The following is a 13,074-nucleotide window of genomic DNA, read 5'->3' on the forward strand; positions in this document are numbered from 1 at the left end:
CCCAGACCGCCCGTCTCTCTGTCTCTTTCATTCCGCTCCCCTCCAGGGAGGGGCTAGCCAGGCCCCGTCAGCCCTTCCTGGCAGACTCAGCCCAGCTGTTGTCCAGGAGCCCAGCCTGCCCTCCTGGGTGCCTATTCGAGTGGGGAAGCCTCTAGGAAGCTTTTTCTCCTCAATCTCTGACATAGTTCATTGGTACCCCGATTTATGGGGCTTAAATGAGCGCATGCAGGCAGATAGAGCTGCACCGGGGTGTAGGGACAGACGTGGCAATTAAAGAGGGTGCCAGTAGCCAGCACGGCTGGCACCGGGGTGCCCGGCGGGAGCATGAATGGTAAGGGAGTTGCCTGCTCTGAGGCTGCACGGCATCTCCTCAGGGACCCTGGGGGAGCTCCAGAGAGTGGGGAGCCCAGACTAACAACCCTGCAGGAGCACAGCCTCACTGTCTGCTAAGCCTCCCTGCCCCTACTCAGCCCTGGGCACACTACAGTCATGATCCCATTTCACAGATGGGGAGACTGAGGCCAAGGGCGGCCAGTGGTTGGCCTGAGGCCACACAGCATAGCACAGGTGTCAACTATCAGGACTTGCCTGCCCTTCGGAGGTCAAGCCTCTAGAGAGCCCTACTCACCTCCTGAATGAAAAGGCCTGAGAGAGGGACCTGAGAGAGGGAGCCAAGGGGGACCAAATGTTCCCTGACCCTTTCATTACCACCCTAACAAGCTCAACTAAGTGACTTCCCAGAGCCATGTTGTCTCCCTGAGAAGAATTCTGGGTCTTGCTTCCCTCACTCATGTATTCACCCCATGTACGTCCACTGGGCCCCTACCAAATCCCGGGTATGTGTTGGGCCCTTGCAGCCAGCAATGAACCTGGATTTAAGTGGGGAGGAGGCAGAAACCCAGGCTGTGGGGGCTCCTCCAAGGCCCCACCTGAGGCTGCTGCTTCAGGAAAACCTTGGCTGACCCCTCGCCAAACCCTTGACTCTCGCGCCTGCGTTTTGGTGGAGGGTGCTGGCTGCGGCTGTGTCTCAGCTGGCCTGCGGGTCCCGTGGGCCCGGTGCCCAGTGGCCAACACAGGGCCTGCCCACAGCAGCAGCTGAACAGTGCTGTTGGGTAGGGATGACAACGCCTTCAGGTACAGTGCCTCCTGAATGGCGAGGGTTCACGCAGGGGTGAGGGATTAGGTGAGTTAGCATTTCCTGCTGGCTGGGTGCAGGGGTGGGGGGAAAGAAGGGGTCAACCAGGGGCAAGGATGGCGTCAGGAGGCCAGGGCAGTGGCCTGGCCTTGGTCCAAGAGAACGCTGCTTCTGGCTTTGGAGCTGCTCTGGCCAGGCCCTGCCCTCCTGGGCTGACCTTGGCTTTTCCCGGAGGCTGGCCACTCCCACTGCAGAGCCAGGGACACACCCCTCCTAGATGATTACAGATGGGGAAACTGAGGCTCAGAGTGATTGCCCACCTGTGCTGAGGGCAGATCCAGCCCACATAAGGCTGGGCCTAGTTCCTGGGCGGAGCTGGGTTGGGACAGCTGGGTGGGGACAGGGCTCCCGCCCACGCTCTGGGCTCCTTCTGCTCCCTCTGAGCTTCCGGCTGTGACTGGCCTGCAAACTTGCTGGGTGGCCAGGATGTCAGGGTGGGAGTGACAGTCCCAGACAGGTCAAGGGGTCAGCCCAGTCGCCTACTCCCACACCTCTCACCCACCCCCATGTCCCAGCCAAGTCTGCATGTAATGCCGCCAGGGTCCATCCTGCTCTGATCCGTTTTCCTGGCAGCTGCTGTCAGGGTTGGGTCGGGCCAGCTCTGTGTGTCCCGCCAGAGCAGAGGTGGCTGTGGGGTCACTTGCAGTGTCCTCTGCCATCCCCGCCTTTGCACACACACACCGCCCCTCCACAGCTGAGAAGTCTTTCTCCTCTCGGTTCATCTTGTCAAACTCTGACCCAGCTGTCACAACCCTGTCGAATGTCACTACCTTCACAAAGCTTCTGGTCTCCCCCAGATGGACTCTGCCCCTGTATTGTCAGTATGGTTTAGCAGTCCCTCTGGCCATCCCGGTTACAGCAGAGGTCCCCTGCCCTGTCCAGGGAGGCTCAACTCCCCCTTTTCCTAGGTGAGGGGGGTCACTTTAAACCAGGCCAAGTGCCAACATGGGGGCCCCAGACTCAAGTGTGTGTCAGGCAGAGGGAGAGGAAGCCGCAGAGATGTCCAGTCAGGGTGAAGGGCTCAATGGCCACCCCCAGCTGGGAGGAGGCCTGGCTGTCGCCGCACAGCCCCAAATCCACCAGCCTCTGCCATGACGGGTCAGGGTGCTGGCTCTGCTCAGCAGCCCAACTCACTCCCTAAGAAGCTCGAGTTTCTTTAACCAGCAAATATCACGTGGACTCTGAACCAGGCATAGGTCACTTACTCCTCATGGCAGTCATACAAGGAGAGTACTACTATTATACCCATTTACAGATGAGGAAACTCTTGCTCAAGGTCATACTGCTAGTAAGTAACATAACTCAGCTTTGGACTGGCCATCTGGCGCCAGTGTCCAAGCCTGCTGCTCAGCTCCTTCACAGAGAGCTCTTTGCTCCTCACCAAGGACCAACTCCCACTGGAAAGCAGATCCCAGAGTGGGGAGGGCTGGTGTGGGACCCAGAGCACTAGTGTAGAATCGATCTGACAGATCTCTATGGCCCAGCCTTCTCCTAGCTGTGTGGCCTTAGACAAGTTGCTTAACCTCTCTGGGCCTCAGGTGTCTCCATTCTAGAGGGCCAGTACCAATACCATGCACTTAGCATGCACTGAGTGCCTTCTGTGTGCCAGGCCCTGTTCTAGAACCCAGGAACACAGCTGTGACCACCATCCAGGGAAACGCTGAGGACCATATGAGACGAGTGTGGAAGCACCTCGTACATGGTCTCCAGGGCAAACTCCTTCTAATTGTGGCCAGCTCCGCAATTTTAATGCTCCACTGGACCCTGCTGTTTGTACCTGAAGGATAGTGAGGGTTTGGGAAATGCACCCCAGTGGGAAGGGAATGCACCCTAGGTGGAAGGCAGTGCCTAAGCAGAAGTGAGGGGGATGGAATGGGGTGGGGGCAGTACAAGGGCAGCCCAGGGCCCCCGTGCCCTGCTCCAGATGCTGTGCTGGGAGCCCTGAAGTTGGAGTGTCCTCTCTGTCCCTGGGGCGGGGATGGGCTGACAAACAGCAGTTTCAGGCTCACGGTGTAGGTGTCTCCTGTCTGACAGCTTCCCATGTGTTCCCTGGCTGTCAGCAGAGCAGACTCACCTGCCCAGCCCAGCCCAAAGCAGAAACACCCTGTGTGCGAGCTGGAAATACGTCTTTTGCTTATGGAATCACTTTCTTTCTGGATGTAAAAGCGATACCTGTTTGTTCCCAAAATAAAGTTGGAAAAGCTGAAAAGATACCAAATTTGTAAGAAAACTCACAGACTCACCCCACGCAGCCCCTAGCGACGAACCTTATTCAATATGCCAGTGACCAGCTCCTGCTTTGTCCCATGTACTTTGCCATGTGGTTGGGATCCAGTGGCACATGGGATTGTGTGGGGCTCTTTTCACTTAACATATCACAGGAAGTGGAGAACAACGTAAGGAATAGAGACAGTAGAAATGTAACGGTGGGTGTGCGATGTCAGAGGAGTAGTAGCAGATTGGGGGAGGGAGGTTATCACTTTGTGAGGGGTATAAATGTCTATTACCTTGTTTTGTACACCTGAAACTAATAATAAAAAACAAACAAACAAACAAAACATAACATGCCATCGTCTAAAATCGCATGTGTTGTCTCTTCTGGATCACAGAATTATTATCTGCTCATTGTACAAGCAAATTGACTTCAGATATGTGAAGCAGAGAAAGTCCCGGGGAAAAAGAAATTGAAAGTGCCCCTTGAGCCTCAGCCTGAGACGATTACCACCGAGGACGGCTGTGTAAACACCTCCCTTGAGTGTAGACCAGCGGAAGCGTTAAGAGCAGGGGCTTCAGGATTGGGTCAGCCGGGTTCAAATCTGTCCTCCACAGGCAACTCATTAGCCGAGCTCTCTGGGCCTAGGTTTTCTACAAAGTGGAGTTGATCAGTGAGGACCACCCCACAAAGTTGCTGAAGAAATTAATGAATGGATGGAAAGCATTGCCATGAGTGAGTTAAGACAGGTAAAGTGCTTAGCAGAGTACACAGTGGGTGCTCAGTAAATGTTGGGTTGTGCAGTAAACACTTGACAGAAACAATAGTGGCGAGCTTACAGACAGCCGGGTAAGGGCTTTACATCTGTAACTCATGTAATCCTCCCAATAACTCCATGAGGTAGGTACTTTTATATTCCCACTTTACAGATGTGAGAACCGAGGCTGAGAAAGGCCAAGTGTCTATTCACTATAGACAGCACTATTCACTATAGCCAAAAGGTGGAAACAGCCTAAAAGTCCGTAAACAGAAGGATGGATAAACAAAATGTGGTATGGCACCCAGTGGAGTATTGTTCTGCCAGAATGAGGAGTGAAGCATGGACACATGCTACCCCGTGGATGAAGCCAATCACAAAAGCCCACCTGTCGCATGATTCCATTTACGGGAGGCGTCCAGAACAGGCCAATCCACAGGGAGAGAAAGCAGGTTGGTGGTTGCCAGCGGCTGGGGCGGGGGAGTGGGAGTGAGTGCACAATGGGTGACTGAAAATGTTTGGAACTGGACAGTGGTGGTGACTGTACAACATGGTGAATGTACTAAATGCTACTGGATGGCACACTGCAAAATAATTTATTTTGTGTTATGTGAACTCTACCTCCGTTTTTGGAAAAAATAAAATAGAAAAGAAAGAAAGACAAATGATTGGCCCAGGCTCAGGTTTGCGCAGCCAATGACAATTAAAGTAGCCCAAACGATTCTCCTGTTGGGCCAACTGGAGGCCACCTTGCAGAGCCCTTAGTCCAGCAAGCTTTGCACCCATTGCCGTGACCTTGATTTCCACAAGTCGAGTTGCAAGGTCAAAGTTGCTGCCTGACACATGTGGGGACAGAGCCTCGCCCTGCATGGCACCTGGGTGGGTGTGAGTGAGGCACCGGCCTGAATCCAGAGGGACTGGTCAGTGGGTTGTTCCTGCAGCCCAGCAGAGTGGAGGATGGTGCTGCCCTTGGACCTGCAGTCTTGGGTTAAGTCTGTGCTTTCAATATCCGTCTCCCGCCTGCCTGGGTTGTATTTAACCCAGATCTCTTCCAGAAACCAGGACTCAAGAACGTTTGGCATCCCGCGGGTCCCAGGACCCATGTAGTGAATCAGGGCACAAAACTGCTTCTGGTCACCTGACAGCCTCAGAACCTTGCTTCGCTTTTCTGAGTCTCAGTTTCCCCATCTGAAAACCAAGGCAACAGTAACTCAACCATAGTGGGGTTTCCACGGGAACCAGGCAGATTCCACTGGAAAGCTGTGGCAAATGTTTATCCACTTGTCCCCCAGTGCACACCGGGCTTCTTCTGCAGTCTCTTAAAAAGTTAATTCTCGATGTAGAACTATGTCTAAGAGATATTGGTAAGTGATAAGACTGAGTACAACCGGTGAGCCTGGCACCTAGTAAAGACGCAACAGGAGGGACCTGCTGTTATTATTTATTTGGGCTTTTAACGTTTTTCCCACATGGGTTTCCATGCACGTAAAACATTTCTGGAAGGCTACATGAGAAACTGTGGGTAGTCGTTCCTTCTGGAATGAGCAGGAAAGACTTTTTACTTAATGCCTTTCTGTTTTCTTGAAAATGTTCACCAGAAGCATGTATTACTGTCGTGGAGGGTGTCACGTGGGGTCTCTGGTCCCGCTCCCCACATAAGAACGAAGGATATGGTGAGGCCCAAAAGGAACACCCATGGAGCCATAGATAGGGGAGTCACACCACTATATTCTCGCTGGCGGAATCCACCTTTCTGCAATCCGCAACCCACAATCTGCCCTTGCTAGCCCCCATTTTCTGCTAGCGTAGCCACGGCAGTTATATTAGTGGCCAATGGCTCACTGGTTACAGCTGACGGCCAACTAGCCACAGCTGATGGCCATCCAATCACAGTTGATTGCTATTTACTACCTGAGCCAGCACCTTTCCACGTGAGGCCGAGAGCCAGGAAACTGCACTCCTGGCTCTGTCTCCACAACAACTTTTACAAAAAAAATAAAATTATACTCTGAAATATAGAATGTTAGTTATTATGAAGAGGAAAATGGTGCTCAGACCTCACCTCCTCCAAGAAGCCCTCCCAATGCCCAGGCACACCACCTCCTGCAGCCACAGAAGGACCCCACTGCCTGTCCCGTCTGTTTCCTTGGCTGCCTCTCCCATGAAACTGGGAGCGCCTGGAGGGAAGGGCCTGATTGACTCACCCCTGAGTCCCCAGTCCCCAGCCTCGTGCACTGGCGAGAACAAGGTTGGGCACAGCTGAGGGAAGGAATGAGGCTCGGAGAGGTGGAGCCGGCTGCCTGAGATGACAGAGTAAGTGGTTGTGCAGGGAGAGACCCAGGTCTCTGAGCGCCGACTCCACTGCCCCCAGCACTCCCCGACTTCTCTAGGTCAGGCCCCCTCTCCATGTTGCAGGAACGAAGCTCCTGCCCACTCACCATAAGTGCCCAGAAGAGGTTACCTGGGAATCATCCGAATGGCCGCCAGCCCTTGTGCAGCTGCGATGGTGTTTGGGCTTCAGGAGGAAAGGTTGCTCAGGCCCCGAGTGGCAGCTGGGGGAGGTCCCAGGACAGTGCTCCAAGCAGAGCCAACCAGAAAAGCCACAAAAATAGGGGTGCCTTATCTTCCTCTATTATGGGACACTTCAAAATTGAGATTTCAGCCTCCTAAATTTAGGCACGAACTTTTCTAACGAAGGCAGCCTCCTTCCCAGGCAAAGGGCAGTTTCCACTGTCTGGAAAGATTTGGAGCCCGAAGGCCCACTGAAGCAGCTCGCGTGAACCATTTTGCAGATGAGAAAACTGCGGGTCGGAGAGGTCTGCCACCTTACCAAAGATCACAGAGCTGTAAGTAGAAGAGCAAAGTGTTACATCAACCCTTCAGAGTCTAGACGGTGTCTGTGGTCCCTCCAATGCCTCATATACAACGTGGCTTGGAGCCCGGGCACCTGGCTTTCCCATCACTCCTTACTCGTAGGCTGTTTGAGGATTCGATACAGAAGGCTCTTCGGCCAGTGCCCGGCCCAGAGCAAGCAAGCACTCGGTAATAGTTACCATCGGTGGCTGTTGGTGCTGTTGCAAAGATGGATTTGGGGGTATGTGTGTCCTTCCCTGGTGATCTTCCCAAAATGTGCCCATCTGCCCTTTGGAGAAATCACTCTCACTCCCTATCACAGCAAGAGTTGGGAGGAGACTCCAACCCTGCCTAGAAGAAGCGCCTCCCCCCTCAGTGAGCTCCGCCCACCTCAGCTGCAGCACCTGGCCTGGCTGCAGCCCTCTGGCTGGCTGACCAGCCGGCCAGCCTGCCCGTCCAAAGGCCGACAGCCTGCCCGTGCTACCCAGTGCTGCCAAAGTGCCAGGCCTGTCTAGCGCAGGCTGACTTCCACCTCCCACTGCGCTTAGCGGATGTGTTCTCAGCTGACACTCAGCCAACGGCAGCCGTCATCTCTGTGCCTTCAAACAAAGAAGCACAAATCATACTCCTAAATGAAGGGACTTCAGGAAAATGAGCTCGTCCTGCTCCAGTCTGCTTCTGAAGAGCTATTCTTCCATCTCTAAACATTTTGTTCACATAAGAAATAAACAAAAATGTCCTCCCTGCTGCCCCATGTTACAATATATCGGAATTCAAAACATCCTCACATCCATGATTCCATCACCGGTTCTGCCCTGACTAGAAATGTGTAGCTACAAAGACCGGGAGGCCCATCTCTCTGCCTGGATGGAAGGGGCTCTACCAACACCGTGGCTGGCTTCTGACTGGGGTGGATGAGAGCAGCCCTTTCCCTTGTAGGATGGGAGAGGTGGGTTGTGGGAAGGGAGCCAGGAAGGACCAGTGCCCTGACTCCTCCATCGGGAATGACCTGCAAATTGAGGACCTTAAACTCTGTCCATGTGCCACTTGGAAAATCATTGCCGACTCCCAGAGTACACACACCCCTGTGCAGGCCACTTACTCGGGGCGCTGTTAGAATTGGACGATCCCCTGGGCTGCTCGCCCAAGGGAAGTGGGCTGTACCCGAAAACATCCTTAGCCACAAAGGGTCAGGAGTTGTGACGCTCCCCCAGGTCTGCCCTGTAGGCCAAGACCTTTCTGCTTCCTTCCAGACCCTCCTTGGATGTCTGCAGGCACCTCTAACACAGCCCAGGGGCCACAACCTGCTCCTCCTCCGGGGCTCCTATCTCAGTGGAGGCAGCACCTGCTCCCAGAAATCCTTGAAGACTCTGTCATTCAAGTAATTATCAAGGGTGGTCAAGTGGCCATCTAATCATTCATGGTGTCAACCCTTCTCTCCATCGCTGCAGCCACTGGCCGGGCTCTGACCTGCATTGCAGCTGTTTGGGACCCAACTCCTCATCTTGTTCTTCCCCCTTCATCCTCTCCCCACACGCCCAGGGGCCTTTCCCAAGCCTGACCACAGGCTCCTTTGCTTGAAGTCCTCCGTGGCTCCCACTGCCCCGAGGGTCCACTCACCACCCCACCCCGGGCTGGGCATTGGGAGCCCGATGCTTCTGGGGCTGCCTGACCCTCCAGCCCCATCTGCTGCCGGCCTCAGTCTCTGCCTCAGACTGCACTCATGGCACATTTCCACTCCATCGACCCTCTGCACGTGAGGGACCCCCACTCACCGTCCTGCTGCACCTGGAAGGTGGGGTGACAGCACATCTGTCCATCATAAGTTTGTTGTCCGGATGCAATGAGGTAAGTACCCAGAGTCTGAGAAAGGAAAGACTCCTTGGTTAGAGTTCAGGTCCCACCCTCCCCCAGCCCCTACTTTGGGCCTTGAAGGGTAGGCTTGCAGAAAGGAAGACAATTCAAATATTGCGAGGTCTGTGGTGCAGGCCAAACTGGCCCTTGTAAGCCACTCACGTGTGTGTGTGTGTGTGTGTGTGTGTGTGTGTGTGTGACCTCAGGAAAGGCCTTCCTCTCTCCACCTCAGCTTCCCTGTCTGTGCAACAAGGAGGCTGGACGAAATGATGCTCAGTGTCCCTAGGTGTGGTTTGATGATTCTCCATCCACATCCCCCTCTGGACAGACGGTAACAGCTCCATCTTGTTACTAGACTGCCTGTGGTCCTGCTAAGTCAGAGGTGAAGCAACCTACACATGGTTGTTTATATCCCACTGTCCCACCCCCACACTTACACACACACAGCCCGTTGGAACAGGGACACTGGTCACTGCGGCCTGCAGCCCTGTCCTCCTGCCTCCGAGGGAACACTGTGTCACCGATCTCCAAGGGGAGGCATCCCTTGGCAGGCTGAGGACAAAGGCGGCTCTGTCCCTGAGCCCAGTGGTTACTCAATGTCTCTGTGTGGCCCTGCCTGCTTGCCACACGATCCTTCCCTCCCACCTCCCAGTGCTAAGGGTGGACAGAAGCTCACGTTCGGACACCCAACCCCTTTTCCTGGTGCAGAAATGCACCAAGAGCCATCAGAGGCTTCCGGCAGCTGCGCAGGGGGCCCCGGCCTGACGGTCAGCGAGGAAACAGAGCAGGAGGGCTCTGATTTGCAAAGAGCTAGGTAGCCCATCAGGAATAGAGAAGCTCAAAGGCCTGAGTGAGGGCTGGAAGTGGCGGCAGCCAGCCAGCTGCAGGGCTGGGCTGGGTGGCCTGCCCTGGGCATGGGGAGGTACGGGTGCCACAGGCTCCCTGACCATCCTCCACGATGCCCATACCAGCGTGTCCAGTGGAGGAAGCACGGCCCCTGCCACTTTTATCTGCATGGTGTTACTTTTACATTTATTTATTTTAAATGTAAAATATAAATGTATTTTTATATCATATCATGTATATAAATAGATTTAGCACAGTGGCTGGCTCTGAGTTAGCTCTCAATAAATTTTAGGTGTTTTTTCATCGACCTAATTGTGGGTAGTGATGGTTTTAAAATGTGTCCCCGAAATTCTTTGATATTTTTTGCATTGAGAGGTGGAGTCGGTGTCACTGCCTCTTGGCCCTGGGTGGGCTTGTGACAGCTCCAACCAAAAGCACAGAGGACGCTAGCCTGGTGTGGCCTGGCTAAGCTCTCTAGGCCTCTTTCCTTGTCTGTGAAATGAGGTAATGGAGGGGGGCAGCGTAACTTCCTCAGGGGATGCCAGTAAGGATTTAGAGCTAAACACGTGGTCAGTGCCAGCTCAGTACACCCGCCCGTGGGTGCTAGCCCTGGCCGCCCAGGCGGGGCCACCCCTGAGGTCCTCCATGCTCATCGGCCCACACACCGTTTCTCTCTCTCCCACATGCACAGTGCTTCCTCACACACACACATACACACACACACACATTCTCCTACAATTAACTGTTCCGTAAACCTTTCCTGAGCAGTCTGAGTGCTGGGGTGAACTACCCCTGGGAATGTGATGTGACCATCCCACACCTGGGTGTGTCCTGGGAGCTGACCTCGTGTGAGGAACACAGGTGTTGAAGAAAAAAATAACCCGGCCTGTGATTTCATCACAATCGTGCCGAGGGCTATGAAGGAAAGTTCTGGGCAGGAGAGCACCCAGCGCAGGCGTCCGCGAAGGCTGCCCAGAGAGAAAGTGGGTCAGCGTGCTGTGCGGAGGCCAGGAGCACGGCCGGGAAGGCGAGAGCACGTGACGTGGACCCGTACCCCTTGCTTGTGGGAGCCAGGTCCCAAGGACACGCTGACTTCAGCCCCTCCGCACGCACTCCTCCGTTCCCCACCCCATATCACAATCAAAGCAGAGGAAACAACAAAGAAAGAGCCAGCCTGAAACCACGTAGGATATGAAGTTCAAAAACAGGCAACAACAAATGCATAGGGATGGGAAGCAGAACGGGTTGCTTTTGGAGGGGGAGGGGAGTCGGTTAGAAAGGGACGTGAAGGGGAGGGATCCTGACCGCAGCGGTGGTTCGCAGAGTGTATGTACTTGGCGAAACTCCTCCAACACGTTGATCTGTGCGTTTGACTCCATGAAATGATTTGTAAAAGAAAGAAAGAGAGAAGGAAGAAGGGAGGGAGGGAAAAAGGCAATGATAAGACAGTATGAGTTAAAGCATCAGGGAAAAAAATATATAGGCTCCAGCCTAGCGATTTCAGCCAGGTCGTTTAACCTGAACCTCAATTTCTCCGTCTGTAAAACTGAGTAACCGTCGACCTCATAGGACTCTGTGAGCCTGGAAATCTCTGCACAGCACCTGGTGCACAAGCCACTCACTCGGTCATTCTGGTCCCCTCTCTGTCCCTCTCTGGACGGCACTCTTTATCCATGAACGGGGATGAGGGCTGTTGACAGCTGGGAGAGACACCTGTGGGCTCTAGAAGAGTCTGCCCAAGACTGTCCCCCCGTTTTGTCACTGCCTTGGTTATGTCAATCTTTAGAACGCTCCTTGTGTTTGCTTTCTAAAGTGCATGCTCCAAATTACAGCTATCTGCAGCTGAGTTCCTTCCTTCTCCCCCCAGGGCCGTGCGGCCAGCAGGTCCTTGGTCCAGAGGTCCTGCCTCAGTGTTGTCCACCCCAAGCCCCCAGAGCCCTCTCACTGCTTCCATCTGCAGGGGAAGGACCTCACAGGGACAGTGAGGACAACTGCATGACAATGCGCAGACCTGCTGCTTAAATGTCACTAATGACCCCGGGATCCTGCACAGCCCTGGAAAGCATTTTCAGAGCCCAGCTGGCATTCCGGATCTTCCTTTCCTCCCACTGACCCATGGCTGGCCTCCCTTCTTTTCCTCCTTAGTGGCCACTCCTTCCCTTGGGACCAAGGACACCCACCCTTCCTGTTTTAAAGGGACACAGGCAGAGCCAACAAGGAGCAAACATGGGTGGAGTCCAAGGTTCGGATTTCAACAGTCATTGTTCCCACCCTCAGCCCCTCTCTGAGAGGCTCCTGGGCCCACCAGAGGCCTCTGGCTTCTCCTTTTGCATCCTGAGCCTGTCGGTTCTCCCAGTCATCATGACCCCTACCCTAGGAGGGCCCCAGTGAGCCCTTCCTCCTAGAAGACCCTCCTCTGGGGTAGAAGGGGCTTGTGGGCTCAGGTCACCATCTCTCCCAAGTCCACTTTTCTCAGCTGGCATGGTTGAGGCATTCTCTCCAGGCAGCTCTCATCTCCCTGGGAGCTCAGCTGCCATCCAGGGTCCCCTCCCACAGCCTTGGCTTCTGTCCTGGGCAATTCTGGGGCCCTGGTACTCAGAGCCAGGTGAGAAAGGGCCCCGCCTCCTCGGAGACGAGAGAAAGGTCTTCTTCCTGTGTTGAGCCCATCACGGACACTAACTAATACCTTCCAGGATGGTGAGTTATGCCGTTTTCCAAAAGAGGAAACAGGCTCAGGGAAATTAACTAGCTTGCCCAAAGTCACACAGTGGAGTCAGGACTCAAATTTAGCTCTGACACCGAGGCCACCTGTTTGGTACCAAATCCTACAGCAGATGAGCTCCACAGTAGAAAAGAGTGTATCAGCCTGTCCCACTTTAGCTGTGAGCTGTGCATAAACCCTGGACCCTGAAGGAGCAGGGAGAGCCCCCTACCCACTAGGCACCGACGCAAAGTAGGATAAATACGAGAGCCCTACTGGCCATGCAGAGTTCTGACGATGCTTTGGCTTCCTGGTAAATCCTCTAATAGTGATGAGTGATGGTAGCAAGGTGGATTATCGGGCATCTGCAGCAAGGAAGACGTGTCCCCACTCACCCAGGGATGCCTGAAGAATCGCTGATCTGCTGTCTTACTTGCTGGGAAGAGGATCTTCTGGGAGGAAAGGCTTTACGTGTTCCATCTCACTTATCACAGTTGTGAGGAGCACTTATTATGCCCATTTTCCAGATGAGGAGACTGAGGCTGAGGGAGGTCACACAGAGGGTAAGAGGCAGAGACAGATCTGTCTGGCACCGAAACCCTCATTCTTTGAACCATATCACACAAACTCTTTGCAGAAGCTTGTCCCAAGGCCTC

The 13,074-nt window shown here is 54.1% G+C and overlaps 1 long non-coding RNA gene across 1 annotated transcript; it reads right to left on the reverse strand.

Moving 5' to 3' along the window:
• Window positions 1-4,888: 4,888 nt before the first annotated feature.
• Window positions 4,889-8,880, reverse strand: LOC117022326 (uncharacterized). Its single transcript, XR_004423029.1, has 3 exons — window positions 8,793-8,880; window positions 6,626-7,008; window positions 4,889-5,352 (listed from the first exon to the last, which is right to left on the reverse strand). It is a non-coding gene; the product is annotated as an uncharacterized LOC117022326 (long non-coding RNA).
• Window positions 8,881-13,074: the final 4,194 nt, after the last annotated feature.

This window comes from Rhinolophus ferrumequinum, chromosome 5 (assembly GCF_004115265.2).
Source record: "Rhinolophus ferrumequinum isolate MPI-CBG mRhiFer1 chromosome 5, mRhiFer1_v1.p, whole genome shotgun sequence".
Taxonomy (NCBI): Eukaryota; Metazoa; Chordata; class Mammalia; order Chiroptera; family Rhinolophidae; genus Rhinolophus; species Rhinolophus ferrumequinum.